At 39.8% G+C, this 19561-nt stretch overlaps 1 protein-coding gene across 14 annotated transcripts in view; it reads left to right on the top strand.

The window, feature by feature from the left end:
* The window catches only part of LOC131685024 (protein groucho), a 518750-nt gene that overhangs the window by 236226 nt on the left and 262963 nt on the right, over positions 1 to 19561 (top strand). The gene's annotated exons all lie outside the window — the stretch shown is intronic.

Below are 19561 nucleotides of genomic sequence, written 5' to 3'. Positions count from 1 at the left end.
CATGTTTATTTTCAACCTTCTCAAAATCAAAGTGTTTTCCCTCATAGTACGAGGTTTCGAGTGCGCTCTCCCTTGCCCTTCTCTGTGCCCGTTAGGTTTCAAACCAGAGCATCAGATCCTATCCCATCTCAATAGCAGAGGTATGGACTGAAATAGAGCGAAAGAGAAAACACAGGCAGAAGTGGTTGCTGCGAAAGCAGCATACCTCTTCAGAAGGACTCGTAGGCTTCCGCTCCATACCAACCACCACCCAGCAACCAACTTCCTAATCCCGACATAACACCGTGCCACTTTTTTGCGTCTTTCTCACTCTTCCGTTCGATGTTTGTCCATCGTGCTCTCTCTCTCTCTCCTCCCTCCATCCACTGATGAGTGATGCTCCTATTGTTGCTGCTACTTCCATCAAGCCATCCATCCACGGTTCAATGACGACAACGAGGACGACGACGATGATGATTGCGCTCAGATCGCATCCGCTGATGAAGCTCGCAGCCCAACCGGTTCTCCTTCCTCCTACAACACTAAATCAAGAGTACTTATTCAAAAGGTCCTAAGTGACATTGAGCCTGAACTGAGAAAAACGAGGCTGAAGTTTCATGAACCTAAAACAAATCCCTATTAGAGAACAAATATGCGTTTTGATGGAACAATTATGCCAATATAGTCTAAGGACTATGCTCTTTAGGTAAATAATGCTAAAAACATGAAAGGTTTAGTGCTAATGTAGTTTTTAAGCGCTTTAGAATGATGCGTCCTTTTGAAAATTATAGGACCTTTCACATAGGTCTTTTTTCGGGCCCAAGAATCATACGACGCTGCACATACGGCTTTTTTCAGCAAGGGTAGCTCTTACGACGAATATTGAATTTGTTCAAAGTTTTCGACAAAATGAGCACCGGAATACGGATGTTCTTCATTACTATGGTAAATAGTTGCACTGGATTTAACAGAAGTCTTGCAGAAAAAAAATGCGGGAAACTTTAGTTTATATTAACAAATCATTGGCTGGAAGTGGTTAAAACCAACGAATGGCATGTTACTTTAGAATAACTAAGCTTTCCAATTATAATTTAATTTATTATACTTACTAAATGCAACTTCGAAAATAAGTCGCATGAACAGAAGAAAATAATTTCTTTTATTTTGATGCTTAGGACGTTTTTACTAGGTACCTATGTGCAGTGGGGAAAACATGGAATGAAATGAATCTTGCGTCGTTTTTGCATGGCGCCTATGAACAGTTGCAGAGGTTTTGAAATATTTCGCGCATAGGTCCTTTCATTTTAAAAGGTCTCAAGTGCAAAATTTCAAAATATGATCATGAAAACTTTGCGACTTTTTATATAATGCTTGTTATTTTGATAAATACTGGGTATAATGAATCCTGGTTTTTGGTATTCGTTAGCTATGTTGTAATCACATGCTGTGCTGCAAATAACTCAGTTTGTTTACATTTGTCACTAAGGTCCATTTGAATCAGCACTCTTGAAATATGCAACGAACGGGCTTGACTCCCGACTATGGATTGGTGGTGTACAGCTCGAGCCGCATCCGTGGATTCCCGCCCGCCTTCGGGGTGTTTGTGTATGCTCTGCTCGTCCTCCGGTTTGCCAGCTCGTTGGGTTGTGCCATGTTTGTACAGCAATCAGCAGTTAGAACGATACACGCTTTCCTCCTCCACTTTTCCCCCCATCCCGACCGACTAGGTACCTACGATAGCGCGTTCACACTCACACCCCTCTCTAGCCTTCCCACGACTCAGGCGTCCCGTCCCGACCCGTCCGTCCGTCAGTCAGTCAGTCAGTCAGCGCAACCTCAGACCACACTAATTCGTCCTTTCCTGTGACACACATACACACCGCTCCGGCAGCTCTTCTAGGTATGTAGTATGCGGGTGAAAGCATTGCATCGACGGGGGTATACATTTCATCAACTTTCATTCATGAGCAGCAGCAGATTTGCCCATTTGGCTCGTGAGAAAATGTTTACTGATGTGCGTAGCAAAACGGAGTGAGAGAGAGAGCGAGACGAACGAAGAGAATGGAGATTATTTGCGCAAGGATGTTTATGAAGTGTGGCCAAACAAGTTTTGTGAAAGAAAAATTGCCATGTTCGGTTTTACCCATTCCATGATAAAACAATAAACAATATAATGTGTATACTGCTTATGATTAAAGGGTGTACGGAATCAAATTACATCACTTTAAAATTGCAGTAACTTTTTTTCTATTAGATATTTTCGAATGAAACGATGGGCGCCATTAGTTCAATGTGTAGGATAACTAAACAATTTTGGACCCCTAGAGGAAGTGAAATTACGTTAACATCAACAATATTTGCTTGCCTATGTTTTTTAATGCAATTCATTCACGAACCTGCTCCAACACCGTGCAAAATTTGCATTGAATTTCCATAAGAACGACTTATGACTTTCAGACATAAGAATTATAAATGGAATTCATAAGTTTGTGTTATGATTTGGAGGGGAAATCTTCCAAAATCATCTCTTACTATTTTTATAAGATAGTCTTATGAAATTCATATAAATGTCTGAATGAACGTCATAGCTGCCCATTTATGAAACTTATTTTGTCGTATATAAATTTATTAGAAAATTGCTGACATTTCGAACTAGAAAATATGGTAGAAATTATGGATTTTATAAAACAGTCTTATGAAATTTATTGCAATTTTCGAATGAATAATATAGGTTTTTATTTATGGATATTATTGTGCATTTATATAAAAATTCGAACATGGCTGATATTTCTCGCTTGTTTTTATTAACAAATCAACTGTCATAATACACTTTAGAGGAAATTTGGAATAAAAAATCCAAGCGTAGGTTCCACCAAAAGATTGATGACCACTCTTTCATTAAACATTAAAATTTGTACTTGATGAGTAACGGTCCGTCGGTTTTCCCCAAAAATGTACATTTAGACCGACAGATTTATAACTAAATAATGACTTTTACTTCTCAAATGGTTTTTTTAATTATATAATATGCGTCGGCAATAATTATATACACAATTGATTTCAAAGTCCATATTAATGATAATCGGATTTCTTCTGAATTTAAAAATCATGGCAACTTTTTTAATCCACTAAATAATTTATTGAACAGCATAAGCACACTGATTTAAGATTTTGTTTCAATTTGCGTGCAAAATCACTTAGGAATGAGGCCACTAATAAATGCTGACTTAAAATTATTAGCTTCTCATGGTCTGCCATCTTTCCCAGTACTGAGATCATAAGATCCAATTATGAACTTTTCACAAAAGCGACGTCTATGAAAAATAAAATATGATACTATATCATACGGGTTTCATAAGAAAACTTATAAAATTCTTAAACGCATATATTGAAGCGGGGTCATAAGACTGTCTTATGAAATACATAAGTTGAACTTCCATGGAGTGCATCAATAAAGATAAATGAATTAATTAGCCTGCTTATGACATTCTAAAGCGTTCGATGGAATCGTCATAAGGCTGGTTCATATGCCGAGACTTATGAAATTCTTGAGTGCTTTTTCCTTGGTGAACATTACGCCCTCCCCAAGGTTGAGGGGTTTGACGGTATTGCAAACATCTGCCTGATGATGTTTGCAATACCGTCAAACCCCTCAACCTTGGGGAGGGCGTAATATTGGAGCAGGTTATTGATATATACCAAAATAGTATCGGTCAATTTATACACTTCTAATCAAGCTCTTTACATCTTTTTTTCTTTATTCGGCATGTTTTGATTCCTTTTATTAGTATATCGCTACTATACGCTATCTATACTCATATAGGTACAAACGCTTGGGGCCTTCGCGATAACACAAACTTCGCCACAAACGCGACCATGCAAATGCAATAATTCACACATACTTACGCCCGCGATTTCGCCTACAGGAAAAACCCCGGTAGTTAAGTAAACGTAGCATCTTTAAACTTCCAAACGCAGTCTCAAACATTAACCCAACATTCGTGATATGGGGAAACGGACTCTCTTCTACCATCTGTACCATACACTAAAAATTAAGCATCAGGCTCACGTGTGCGATCAAACAAGAATACACACTACATCATTATAAAATCGAAATTATACACGCGAAGTCACATACACGTGACAAACACGTTAATATACAAATGCTTGAGCCCTTCGCCACCATCCACGGCACCTACACCCGCGATCTCGTAAACATGATAACATCCCGGTGATAAAGTGAAGGTCTCAGCTCCTATAAATTTTCAAAACGCGGTCTCAAGCGTGAACCTGAAAACTCCCGCGGTCGCACGATTATGAATCGGTAACTTCCGAATGTTTCTATCCTTGATATCAGCAGACTAGGTCCATGCCTTCAATTGGATCAATTAAAAAAGAAAGCTCTCACATCTACTGGATACTACGTTACATGGCGACTAGTGATATGGGGTAACTTATTCCCTGTCAGAATGTGAATTGTACACCAAAAACTAATTATCAGAATGAAGGTCCGCGTGACCATCCAAGAACGTAAGCGTATATAGTAATGGCAACACGATTACAAAATCCAGTCTTGTACACGCGAATTCACATGAACGCGAGCACACGTGACAAACACGTTAACATACGAACGCTTAAGCCCTTCGCGATTAACAACGCACACCTACGTTCGCGAACGCGCAAAGTTAGTAACACCCCGGTAATAAGGAGAACGTTTTAGCACTTACGAAGTTTCAAACGCTGTCTCAAACGCGAACCTACAAACGTCCGTTTTCGCGCGCTCATGAATCGGTCACGTCCGGAAACTATTACTCTCTGTCCCAATAGCTTAGGTCCATACATTCAGTAGGACCAATCAAAAAATAAAGCTCATATCCACTAGACAACACGTTCCATGGCTACATCACCGGGAACTCTAGTGATATGGAAGATATCACTCTCTTTTAGCATCTTAGCCGTACACCAAAAATAAAGTATTAGATTCACGGTCCGCGCTCGATTATCCAAGAACACACGCAAATATGCGAAAGGCACACGGTTATAAAATAGAATTTATACACGGGAATTTACTTACACGTTAGCACACGCGACATACAAACGCACACGCGATCTAACACGTTAACGCACAAATGCTCGAGCTCTTCGCAATGATTCACGCAATCGCGAGTCCCTACGCCCGCACATACCTGAACCGTACAATGAATATTACATTCAGAATCACGGCCCGCTACAATTGGCCTAAAGCAGTGTTTTAGTGGGCGACATTGCCTGTCTCGTCTGCAAATTGTAGTAAGTGATTCTGACGGGGAGCTCTTCCGAAAACCTAGGCTCTACAGCTCCAGTAGGACAACTCTCGAAAAAAAATGGAATTGAAAGTGTGTAACTCGAACTATGCACTATAAGAATTATTTCTATTCGGGATGTTCTTAAAAATTCTAAGTGGTAATTTCAGGTGAGAATAAAAATACGAATCTTAATGTAAATTCGACCAATCTATCGTGTTTTTTTGTGGTGGAATAGTATATTGCATTGGGTCATTCATTTCTCTCAAATTATCGTGCACTCTTTGGTACACGTGATCGGATGTTCTTCCATGTTTCTTGCATATACATATAATACCTGAGAATCCGTTGGATATTGGTTACCTCGCTGATGACGCTGGCTGTCGATTTGGAAGTACTTTTTGCTGGTTTTGCGTTCCGCAGCCGCAAAAATGGTTCAAAATACCTCCAAATCAACAGCCAGCACCATTGGTGAGGAATAAAATATCAAAGCAGACGAATTCTCACGAATAATATGTTGCTGCAAGATGTTGTGATTCAGTTAATAATGGCGGTGGAAGTATTTAAGACTGTGGGTTGGATTCGATTGTCGGAGAAGAGTTTTTCTTAGCGGCTTCTGTTCATGGTTTTCGGTAGTAAGCCGTTTGATAATGGAATCGGCAGATAGGAATGATTTTGTATTGCAGGAAGGAAAAAGCCATGCAGTTGCATTCTTACCACTTTTTAAATATCTGGGACTTAAGTTGTCTTTTGTAACTAATTCTGACTTTTCCATATTGGGACATTAAATTTTAAAAGGTCATAAAAAAGTACGCGATACCAGATCGTATCGTCGTACCTTGATTTTGCAATTGTCCCAAAGTCTAACACTCTCGTTTCTCTTTTGTCGATTCTTATGGTAAAGAATAACAAATCTGTCCTTGCCGTGAGACATGTTGTTAGACTTGAACGATTGGTAGTAACACTGCCTACGCTCGACTCTTACCAGCAGAAGACAAAAGATTAGTCCGTAAGATTTCAAACCTGTTTCTAATGACTAGAGATGGTCGGGTTCGGGTTTTGTAAATTTAAATTTCTCGGGCTCGGGTCGGGTTTCGGGTTTTCAAATTTGAATTTCTCGGGTTCGGGTCGCATCTGGGTTTTTTATATTTTAAACTTTCGGGTTCGGTTTGGGTTCGGGTTTTTCGAATTTGAAATTTTCGGACTCGGGTCGGGTTTTGAACAGATCACACCCAGCAATTTCTTGACGCTGTTTGCGTCTACATACAATACCCAGCCTCTTTTTGTAGTATCAACTTTATTTACATTACTTTACTTCGTGATATAAAAGGATGACATACTAAATGTTAGCACCATTAAATCGCTACAATTCGCTATATTTTCTGATGCTCAACTATTGTATTTTTTATTCATGTATAACATTTCTTCTCTTCAGATTCGCAAACTGTCCGCATTATTTTATTTTTTAAACGAGTACTCATGAGAGAGCATTTAACAATAAGTGTTTCGCGTCTAAAATCTCTAAAATATATTGGTTCAAGCAAGTAGAAATCTACGGGAAGTAGAGGCAATCTATTAACGATGGCACTCATATGATAATGGTATACTAGCGCCACTATCAAATCAGTGGTACATATATGAAAAACAAGTACTTTCTGTCATATTTTGCCCCCAGGCTAGGCCGTTACATGAACCGGATTCCATCATGAAAATACATGCATTTCCACTATTTTAAGGAATTAATCATAGAAATATTGTGTGGTTTGTTCAAGCCATGAGCGGCTTTGTAGAAGTTTGTAGTCGTTCCGAGAACTGCATTGGAGATGTCGGAGCATCTCTACTGGCGCGCATACCGTGCTAGCTACTGATGTGACACCAAGAACGCGTCAGAAAATCTTGATCTCCGACACAAGTTTGAGGTTTGACCATACCAACCAGTAACGCGGGTGACGTCGTGTAAACTGTCGAGTACCACTTGCCAATAGACAGTGCTTAATTTAATATACATGTAATAAATTATACAAAACTACTCTTGCAGGAATGGTTTTCGATAAAAAATATAAATTTAAGTACGACGGGCAAGGTTGTTTGAATCTGTCATCATTCTACCTTTTGTTTCCCCATGCGTTAGCCGCCGATTTACCCTACCTTCCGGTTATGATATCGACGATTTATAAGTTTCTCAGAACATTACAAATGCGACGTTTCATAATAGCAAATATAAATGCCAATTCCTCTCGCCAGTAATTCGTTTTGCCATAGGCAGAGAAAGCTTAGTCGACCGTTACCGGTAGTAGACGTTGTTGAACGGCGCTACGCTTCAAGTATTTATTTGATTAATTTAAGCCGCGCGCGATTTTCGAAAAAAAAATCAGCATTATGTCGTGCAGTGTTCGATCGTGTTCAATTAGTGATGATCGTTTCTTATGGAAGTGCGAGTTTTGCAACAAATTGTATCACGCGGCCTGTGTAGGAGTGCAACGGCACCAAGAGCATTACATCACGTCTTTTATGATTCCTCTATGTTCGGATTGTCAGCATAATCTTAAAACGGGAATTGACACACGTAAAGTGCTTTTCCACCAGAAGCAGCTGTTTAAGGTTCAAGTTACCTTTTTTAAGCATGTGTTAGAATTGAACGCTTGGTAGTGTGCGTAGGAAAATTTGTGTTCAGCTTTGCCACCGGATTATCCATTTAAACCTTTTCAAAACTCTAAAAGAAGAATATCAGTCGATTTATTAGATCATCACGATTCAATTCATGCAAAATACCTGCTGGAAAAACCATCGGCTTAGCTGGATGGTGCTTTTGAAAAAGTGGCTGTGGTTTTTTCATTGCGCAGTTGTGTTGCGTACCCCAGCTCGGTGTGGTAGTGTGATAAAAAATCACAGCCACTTTTTCAAAAGCACCATCCAGCTAAGCCGATGGTTTTTCCAGCAGGTATTTTGCATGAATTGAATCGTGATGATCTAATAAATCGACTGATATTCTTCTTTTAGAGTTTTGAAAAGGTTTAAATGGATAATCTGGTGGCAAAGCTGAACACAATTTTTCTTACGCATACTACCAAGCCTTGAGGTAACTTGAGCCTTAATTTAATCAAAACGCAAACCGATTCCAATCTTCGAATGGCTGCCGACATTAAAAAGTTGAACGCATTTGGTGAACTGTTCGACAACATTGATCACCAGCTAAAAGAAACGGTGACTAATGTAAATAATATCACCTGCGCGAAAGTTGATTATGCGGTGTCAACATTATCGTGCACTATGGAAAACAACGCGGTCAATAAGGCCGATGAGCTCGTTGTTTTAAAAAATCATATAACATCATTATTCAACATATCTATGGAATACACAAGGAAGCGCATTGAGGAGTACGTGGTGGAGCTCACAACTGACCTGACTCGTGAGCTAAAAAATATGCTGCGAAGTTCAGAATTTAAGCGTAATAACCATTGACATGGCATCTCAATGCAACGAACATACCGGTAACCAGTCGTTTTCTGCTCGTGATGCTCTTGACGAAATAAAATCACAAGCCAGCGCTGTTGGCGACGATATTTTAGACGAAGTATGGGCAATTGCCGCGACAATTAGTACCCTGGAAACCAGTGTTAATAAAGCTCGTTTGACACCTGCGGTGTCTCCCCCCAGTCTGATGGACGAATTGACCGTCGTTTCAAATAAAACTGCTATCTTAGGTTCGCAGCATAATTAAGTGGCAACAGATGGATGGCGCACACTTGGTTCGAAAAGATTGTGGCGCTCCGACTGGTCAGAATATGACTTACGTAAACAGCGTCGTATTAAACAACAAAAAGAGAAAAACAAAACAGCAAAGAGTAAAAAGTCGAGAAGAAAACAGGGTACAAGATACAGCAATATCAACAGTAATAACAATAACAATTACAACAACAAAGATAGCAAGTGCAATAATAACAGGAACCGCAATAAGTACAACAATAACAATAATCAATACTACAACCAAAATATAAACAACAACAATAGCAACAAAAACAACAGCTACACGTCCAATAATGCCACCAACAACTTCAATAGAAACAGGCACAACATAAACAATAACGACCACAACGGAAACAGAAACAACAACATTAACAGCAGTAACAACAACAGCAACAACAACAACAACAATAATCATAGAATAAGCAACTACAACAGAAACAGCAACAACAACTACAACAGAAATAACAACAACCACAACGAAAACAGAAACAGCAGTTCCAGCAACAGCAACAACAACAACAACAACAGAAACAGCAATAGAAACAACAATGGTCTTAACAACAATCACCATAACAATCAACATCATTGTTCATCTTGCTCCTGTGAACGTTCGTGTTTTCGCCAATTTTAACGCACTTCTCAGAGGCAGACCAGGACAAGCATGACGCAGCTGGTAACAGTACAATAGTTTTAAACAATATTTTTACGAATAACGAATCACAACCAACTTCTTCGAAAGCCACTGAAATTTTGGTTTACTGTCAAAATTTTAATAGAATGAGGAGCGTCGTAAAGATGAACGAAATCCATAAGAAAATATTAGGCTCCTCATTTTCGATAATTCTAGGTACCGAAACAAGTTGGAATGAGGATGTAAAAAGTGAAGAGGTTTTTGGTAGTGACTATAATGTTTTTAGAGATGATCGTGATTTACGACTAACCCAAAGAATGTCAGGCGGAGGAGTTCTCATCGCAGTTTCATCTATATTAAATTCCGATCTTGTTGTCTCATTAAAATTCAAAGAATTTGAACATGTATGGGTTAAAGCACATATCGCTGATGAAATCCACATTTTTGTCTCAGTGTACTTTCCACCGGACCTAGCTTGCAAATCAACACATGAGATTTTCTTTCAAGCAGCTGAAGAAATAATCTCTAATTTTCCTCCAGAATTTAAAGTTCATATTTATGGTGATTTTAATAGGCGCAACTTAGATTTTATTCCTGACTCTGAAAATGAGAGCATTCTACTTTCTGTCGTTGGTGAAAACGAAACATTGCAATATATGTTTGAGAAAATTGCATTTCTTGGACTCAATCAAATAAACCATATAAAAAATCAACACAATCGTTATTTAGATCTGCTATTAGGAATCAGGAATCAGAATATATTGGCTCAAATGGCACGTTCCCCGTACATAGTCGGGGATTTGTGTCTTGCCGTGTGTTTCATCATTTCCTGAGCGGAAGGAAAGGACAAGGAGGTGTGGGGAAGTAAAATTGGAAGGGTGGGAAAAATAACAGCACAAAACAAAAATAAACAACAGGTAAGTTAAACTCACAAGTAGTTCAACTTGCCTGCGAATAAGCCTAAAGCTCTTTACCACATTGGACAAGAAACTTTAGTATGTCTCTGAGTTTCAGTCGACCAAACATGGTTTCGTCTATATAAGGACGGCTGAAGACCCGAAATCGCAATTGCGCTACCGCTGGACAGTTGCATATCAGATGATATGAGGTTCCGTAGTCGGATTCACAAAGATCACATGAAAAAGACTTTTGAGTTTGCAGTGGCCGGTTAAAGCCCTGGTCAGCATGCCGCAGTGGAGCTTTGAAAAATGTAAGAGATTTTTCGAAACCACTGGGCATGGTTGTTCTAGAAGCGCCTTTGTTTGGCGACACGTTTGTAGATTTCTCCAATAATTGCGGTGCTCCGACGAAGCCCAGGACCGTATTTTTTCCCTTATCCAACTTGTCGAAATTGGCAGCGCGGGCTCAGGACCAACGAAGTCAATCGCTGAACCTGCCCTGGCCAATTCGTCAGCCCATTCATTTCCAGTAATACCGCAATGTCCGGGCACCCAGACAAGGTAGATAGTGTTGACAATGCTTAGTTCTTCGATTTGGGTTCGGCACGCGATCACTAGCTTGGACCGGGATTTGTCTGAGCTAAGGGCCTTGATTGCAGCCTGACTATCGGAGCAGAAGTTTATAACTCTGCCGGATAAACTCAGTTGAAGGGCCGATTGCACCCCGCACATAATCGCAAAGATTTCTGCTTGGAATACAGTACAGTATCTACCTAGTGAGTGAGATTGTTCCAATCTCATTTCACGACAGTAGACACCAGCACCAGCACGTCCCTCCATCAGAGAACCGTCAGTGTAGCAAACCACTTGCGTTTGTTGTTGTCTTTCCATAAAGCCAGACAACCACTCCTCTCGAGAGGGAATCTTCATATGGAATGTCCTGTAAGGAAAACTACAAGTGAGTGTAATATCGCTGGGAGCAAGAATATCTTCACCCCATGTAACCATTTGTGACCACAATCGTGTATGACTGGTAGCAAGATCAACATGGTTACTGTTCCAAAGCCCAGTAACCTGCAGTCTGTATGCACATGATAGTGCTTCTTGTTTTAAGTGTATGTGTAATGGTTTGATGTTTAGAAGTGCCTCAAGAGCAGCAGTCGGAGTCGTGGTGAAAGCACCAGTCAACGCCATGAGCGCCATTCTTTGCAGATGGTTTAGCTTTGACTGGACTGTCACCACCTCTCCCCTCTGCCACCACACAAGGCATCCGTATGACAGTATTGGACGTACAATTGTCGTGTAAATCCAATAGATGTATTTAGGTTTGAGACCCCAGGTCTTTCCAAAAGTTCGTCTGCACTGCCCGAAGGCCATGCACGCTTTCTTGACACTGAACTCAATGTGAGCAGACCAATTCAGTTTGGAATCCAATATGACTCCAACGTATTTGACTTGATCCGCACACAGCAGCTCAGAATCAAAGAACTGCAAGGGACGAACCCCGGTTGTTATTCGCTTCTTCGTGAAAAGAACCATTGAAGTTTTGCTTGGGTTAACTGATAGTTTAACTTGTCGACACCACTGTTCGACAGCTCTTAATGCCTGTTGCATTAAGTCAAAGATTGTTCCGATGCAAAATCCAGTAATTAGTATTTGGTAATCGTCAGCAAACCCGTAGGTTGGAAATCCAAGCTCATTGAGTTTCTTCAACAAGCCGTCAGCTACTAAGTTCCATAACAAAGGTGACAGAACGCCGCCCTGAGGACAACCGCAAATACTCAACTTCCGTATCTCAGCCTGTCGCAGTGACGAGCAAAGTATGCGGTTACTAAGCATTGCGTTTATCCAACCTGAGATACATGCAGGTATCCCATGACCGTGCGTAGCTTCCAGAATAGACTGGAAGGACACATTGTCAAAAGCACCCTCAATATCTAGAAATACACCCAAGCTAGATTGCTTGAGCGAGAAGGCCTTCTCAATGTTGTAAACAACATCGTGAAGCAAAGTGATCGTGGATTTCCCACACTGATATGCATGTTGCATTTTGTGCAGTGGATATTCAACTAAACTAACGTTCCTGATGTGATGATCGATTATCCGTTCCAAAGCTTTCAGAAGAAAAGAACTTAAGCTGATAGGCCTAAAACTCTTGGCTTCTTCATAGCTTGAGCGCCCCCCTTTGGGAATAAATCTAACAGTTATTTCTCGCCATGCTTTCGGGATATACCCGGTAGCAAGACTGGAAAGCAAAATCTTTTTCAAGACATGTTTAAGAATATCAAATCCCTTTTGCAGTAGCACGGGAAGTATTCCATCTTTTCCGGGTGATTTGTATGGAGCAAAGCTGTCAACCGCTCACTTGACCGATTCAGTGGAAACCAATGTGCGTGCTAACGCCCACGAGTCCGAATCACCAGAATGAGTTCGGTGAACATTGTTCAACTCCGGATCGATACAACCTGGAAAGTGTGTGTCGAAGAGACAATTAAGAACATCTTTTTCGTCCGTCACATAAACACCATCTCTGGTTTCCAAGGAGTTCATCTGAAAATCATTCGATTTGGAGAGAATTTTATTTAATCTGCTAGCCTCGTTCAGACTAGAGACATTAGTGCATAGGCTTTGCCAGCCAGCCCGTTCTGCAGATCTAAGACATTTCTTATATGCACTACGAGCTGACCTGAAAGCCCTGGAGTCATCACGCTGACGCCGGTTCCATGCTCTTCTCATAACTTTCTTCATTCTTTCAAGCTCAGCCCTCCACCAAGGGGTTCCCCTAGTCGATTTAACAGTACGAAGTGGACAAGCTTCTTCGTAGGATGCTAATATGAATGAGTTTGTCGTATCCACGACGTCATCTAAGTCGTCTAGTTGACTAATTGTTGGAAAATATCCATGAAATTTAGTCGCTAAGTTTTCCAAAAAGAGGTCCCAGTTTGTAGACTTAGGATTACGATATGTCACCACATTGAAGGTGACATCAAAATGATCGAAAAATATATATTTATGATCGGATAGAGACGGTTCAGTTTCATTTGGAACCTGCCAATTTCCCAGTTCATGCAAAATTCTATCAGAGCAAAGTGTTATGTCTAGCACCTCCTCCCTTCCAGACCTCGCAAAAGTTGGTCGGTTTCCCACATTCAGAATATGGAGATTTGTACTACTTATGTACTCCATCAGTTCAGAGCCTCTCAGATTGATGTCTGAGCTGCCCCAAATGATGTGATGAGCATTCGCATCACTGCCGATAATGAGCGGAACCCCATTTCTGCTACAATATGATACAACGCTTTTGAAATCATCAGAAGGAGATGATTCGTTATGCGGTAGGTATGCTGAACAATATATGTATTTTTTGTCTACGTTTCCGACAGTCAGTGAAACTGTGACAACACAGATATCGCGAGTTGTGAGCTCCGATATGAGACACGCGTCAATAGCCTTATTTACAAGAATGCAAGCACGAGGCATTTCACGTGGGTTAGTCATGCCTGTCTTGTTGTAAGCAATGAAGGCAGTGTTAAGTAACTTTCCAAAATAGAAGTTTCCTTTATGGAAATACGGTTCTTGAACCAATGCTATGGAAGCTTTACCTTCCTGCATGAGTCGAGATAAATTCATAGTTGCTGTACGTTTATGTTGGAGATTGACTTGTGCTATTCTAACCATTGTTGATTAGAGAACTGTACATTTCATCTCCAACACAAATTGCACAACAACTAGAGGACACCAAGCGAGTTGGGATGTTAACGCATTTAGCGAGCCATATCAGGTTTAAATGGGACATGATCATTTGATTCCCACGATTTGCGAAGAAAATAATGGTCCACTGTGTCAGAGATTCGCATAACACAGCAAGGGCAAAACCCAAAACGCTCCGTGCGCGACTGGCATATTTTAGACCCTCCAGTCATTAAGTCCTCGGCACGGAACTACACCTTGACTTAGGGTCTCCTACTTTCAGTCGCCTCCTACGACATGGGAGCAGGACTCCAGTGGCTCAATTCTAGGCCGGATACCACACGGCCTCTGGGCAGGTTCATCTGTACACATCGAAATTTGATAATCGAAACTCAACAAAACTTCACCGAACTACCATCAGCCGAGAATCTCAGCAAACCCCCAGCCAACAAAAATTCGGCAAAATTAAGTGGATCATCGGTGAAAAAAAAAATCGGTGTGTAGAGTGAACGTTCCGCTGCGTAATGCAGCATACTGGGGAGTTCGCTCGACTCTTCCCAGGCTCCGTTCGCCATTGAGAATGTTTTAAACCCCCTCAACAATTTTACCCGTAGCACGGGTCGCATGACACTATGGAATTGGGGTTCCCTGTTTGGTAGATTTTTACCACTGAAACAGGTAGTCCGTAGTGTAATTCTTAGTCGGTTGAAACAACCACTACCGACACTACACGGCTTATCTAGGCTGTTCGGTGAAAGAAGCTGACATTGAAGAACAGCTTCCATATTTAGATGGGCGAACAGCCGCAGAAGGAAGGAAGGATAACGGGAGGAGAGGGATTTGGGCTAAGCGCTTATTTAAAGGCGGCGCTGGCTCGCCTTGTCAGGGCTGCTTTAGGGCATGTGGTATTTAGGCCTAGAACGTATAGGGCCCACTACCTCGTCCTACCACACCCGCAGTCAGCCCCCGCTGCTGGTTCGGGTCGCGAATCACAACTAGTTGCTATCGCGATTAAGCATTATCCACCACCTATGACCCGCCCGGTTGCTTGCAGCTCAGCTTCCCACGTAGCGTTCCTCCACCACCACGGGGCCCGGGCCATATAAAAAATCAACACAATCGTTATTTAGATCTGCTATTAACAAACATTAATGAAGATTTCTGTGTTGATGAATCTCATTCTCCCTTATGGAAAAATGAAACGTTTCACACAGCAATAGAATTCTCTATTTTTGTGCACAAGAATCATAATTCCATTGATTGTGACTTCGAGGACGTCTTCGATTATATAAAAGCAAATTATGAAAATATTAAATATAAATTAAGCAGTGCTTATTGGCAGTCCCTTTTAAAGAATCAAGAGAACATTGAATGTGCAGTGGAGATCTTTTATAATATTTTATGGCAAATAATACAGGAGGAAGTTCCACTCACGAAAAAACGACAAAATCATGCATCCAAAATTCCAGTTTGGTTCAACAAGGAAATTATTAATTTGAAAAATCGGAAGCAAAAGCTCACAAAATTTACAGAAAACACAATAATCAGGATAATTTGGAAAAATACCTCAACATTCGTGACCAACCAACTTTGGCTATTTCTTCGGCACTAACTGTATATAATGCAAAAACTGAAAATGAGATCAAGTCATGCCCAAAAAACTTTTTTAATTACATCAAAACTAAGTTGAATTCATGCAACTTCCCATCAAAAATGTCTTTAGATGGGAAAGAGGGTGAAACTTCAAAAGATATTTGTAATCTCTTCGCAACATTTTTTTCAAGAAACTTATTCTAACTATTCAGATAATGATCGTGACTTTGAATATTTTTCTTATTTTCCTAATTATTCAAGGGATGTTGGTGTCAGTCACATTAATGTTCAAGATATCTTGTCTGGTCTCAATGATCTAGATGCTCAGGACCTGATGGAATTCCACCTGCTTTCATAAAGAACTTAGCATTTGGGGAGTGGGCGTAGCGAATTGGTAAATCGATTGCCTTGTACGCAGCGCACCTGGGTTCGAGTCCCGACCCCGCACATAGGGTTAGAAATTTTTCCTAAGAGATTTTTCTAACCCGAAGAGGCGAATGACCTTAAGGTTAAAACCTCTATAATTGAAATAAAAAAAAAAAAAAAAAAAAAAAAACTTAGCAACTGAGCTTACGTCACCTTTATTCTGGCTGTTCAATAAGTCACTAGAATCTGGTATTTTCCCAAAAGATTGGAAAAAATCTTTTTTAATACCTATTTATAAATCGGGTAAAAAATCTGATATTCGCAATTATCGTGGAATTGCCATTCTGTCTTGCTTTCCCAAACTTTCCGAATCCATCATAAATAAAACCATTTTCAACCAAGTCAAAGGCCGTTCATCTAGTACAAACCTTTTAGAATTTGTTGATTACTCGTTAAATGCCATGGATAAAAGAAATCATATAGAAGCTCTTTACACTGACTTCAGCAAAGCTTTCGATAAGCTGGACATTCCCATAGTAATATTCAAACTTGAAAAATTGGGAATCGAGATAAGACTCCTCAATTGGATTAAGTCGTATTTAACAGATCGTCAGCAAAAAGTAAAATTCTATGAGATGAAATCTGATATAATTAAAGTTACTTCGGGGGTTCCTCAAGGTTCACACTTAGGACCTCTTCTTTTCATTTTATATGTCAACGACATCTCTCTTATTTAAAAAAAAAAACCTGTTTTAATCCACCTAGCGGTGCAATTGTGCCTTTCTCAAACATGAACACGAGAATTTTTGCGTTGTTTATATTCATTATAAGCTTCCAAATGTATATATTACATTTTTATTATACACGACATGACAACTATATACAAGAATAGAAATCATTATTCGAGTTCTAAAACTTTGTAAAAGAAAAAACAGCCACATTATTATTAAATTGAAAAAAAAAAGGTGCGAAATCGGCAGAGTCCCAAAAAGTCGATTTTTATAAAAAAATTTTTTTCGTGATAACATAAAATCTCGACGTTTCATGCATTTTAAAGATGTTTGGCATCAAAAATACGAATTCGATTTCTGAAATTTCATGGGGTCCCCCGTTTGAGAAAAAATTTGAGGTTATATGGGAATTTCATATGTGACCGGACGGTTTAGTCTATATTTCCGGAACCATATAAGCGATCCGTACGAAATTTTATAGACATCTGTGGGGATATTACAGTTATTATTTGGGACTAAGTTTGTGAAAATCGGCCCAACCATTTCCGGGAAACTGATGTGAGTTCGTCAATTTTGAAAGATGGCCGCTTTTCCCGGGCACTTCCGGAACCGTCTATGGTGGTCAATGTAGTCAACGAAAGTTTGGTTGGCCGTCGGTGACCTAGAACAGCAAATTGAAGTTGTTTGAGCGACATTTTAGCGAAATTTTTACCTTTTTTGCTTTCATCGGAGTATCGGTTTGAATCACAATTTGCTATGTGATCGCACGCCACAACCTGTAACTCCGGAACCGGAAGTCGGATCGGGATGAAACTAAATAGCCATTTACGGGGACGCAATACCTTTCATTTGAGGCCAAGTCGAGACGGTCTAGCCATCTGCGAGAAACCGACGGTCTAGCCATCTGCGAGAAACTGTGACTGTTATTCTGAATTTAGATACTTCCGCCGGGGCTTCCGGAACCGATGATGGTGGCCAATGTGGCCAAAAAGACTTTGAATGGATGTTAGTGACCTAATACAACAAATCGAAGCAGTTGTGGTCATATTTTGGAAAAATGTTCACCTTTATACATTCATTGCAGAATTTATTAAAATCGACATTTTCTGCGTGTTCGTACTCATCACCAAGTAATTCCGGAACCGGAAGTCGGATCCATTAGAAATTGAATAGCAGCCTATGAGAACGTTGCACCTTTCATTTGAGACTAAGCTTGTCAAAATCGGTTCAGCCATCTCTGAAAAAAATCAGTGACATTTTTGGTCACATACACACACACATACACACATACACACATACATACATACACACAGACATTTGCCGAACTCGACGAACTGAATCGAATGGTATATGTCACTCGGCCCTCCGGGCCTCCGTTAAAAAGTCGGTTTTCAGAGCAATTGCAATACCTTTCTATTGAGAAAAGGAAAAAAACAATCAAATTCTCATATATGCGGATGATAATAAGCTATTTTTAGAAATTAGAAATAATAATGACTATAATGTTTTTCACAATGAAACACAAAACTTTTATACATGGTGTTGTAAATGTTTACTGGTATTAAATGTTAAAAAATGTAATCTCATGACTTTTAGCAGAAAACAAATCACGGCTTCCGTGTCAATTACATTAGGTAATCAAACCGTTCAGCAATGCGATAAAATAAGAGATTTAGGAGTTATCTTAGATAAAAAATTAAAATTTGTGGAACATTACAATGCAATTGTTCATAGAGCTAGTAATATGCTTAATTTTATAAAACGCTTCGGATATCACTTTCAAGATCCTTACACAATTAAAACTCTTTACGTAGCATATGTTCGGTCTATTTTAGAATATTGTAGTATTGTTTGGTCACCATTCATAAAAAAAACACGAAGTGAGAATTGAGTCAAACCAAAAACAGTTTCTATTATATACACTACGCAAGTTAAGATGGACAGTATTCCCTCTTCCATCTTATGAAGCACGTTGTATGTTGATAGATATTCAAACATTGAAAGAACGTCGGGACTATGCTATGATCTCGTTTCTAAACGATATCGTCATGCAGCGTATTGACTCATCTAACATATTGTCAAAATTAAATTTATATGCTCCTACTCGTCAATTACGCAATAGAAATTTGTTCGCGATAGGTCATCACCGTACAGACTATGCTAAATTCGGACCACTAAACCAGATGATTTTCTGGCTCGGGTCGGGTTCGGGTTTTTAAATTTTGAAATTATCGGGTTCAGGTCGGACTCGGGTTTTACAAAATTTTCATTTTCGGGTTCGGGTTTTGCAATTTTAAAATGTTCGGGTCGGGTTCGAGTTTTTCACATTTTAATATTTCGGGTTCGGGTCGGGTCCGGGTTTTTCAATTTTCAAGCTCTCGGGTTCGGGTCGGGTTCGGAAAAAATGAAACCCGACCATCTCTACTAATGACCTTACACCTAGTTTTCCGATCTGTATATTTTACATCCTCCTCTCACTTGAAAACTATGGCTGTAAATTTTCATAACATTCCATATTTAGTAATCTCTAGCTAATTAAATGTCGTTAAAAAGTAAAAAAATCTTGTGCGTTATTTTGTCAAATTAGACGCATTTTCACTGCGAAACATTTTGCTATAATACGGAACTATCCTGCGAAACGCT

Source organism: Topomyia yanbarensis, chromosome 2 (assembly GCF_030247195.1).
Source record: "Topomyia yanbarensis strain Yona2022 chromosome 2, ASM3024719v1, whole genome shotgun sequence".
In the NCBI taxonomy this organism is placed as follows: domain Eukaryota; kingdom Metazoa; phylum Arthropoda; class Insecta; order Diptera; family Culicidae; genus Topomyia; species Topomyia yanbarensis.
Note: the sequence above shows the minus strand (reverse complement) of the source record. Positions and strands in the feature narration are given on the sequence as shown.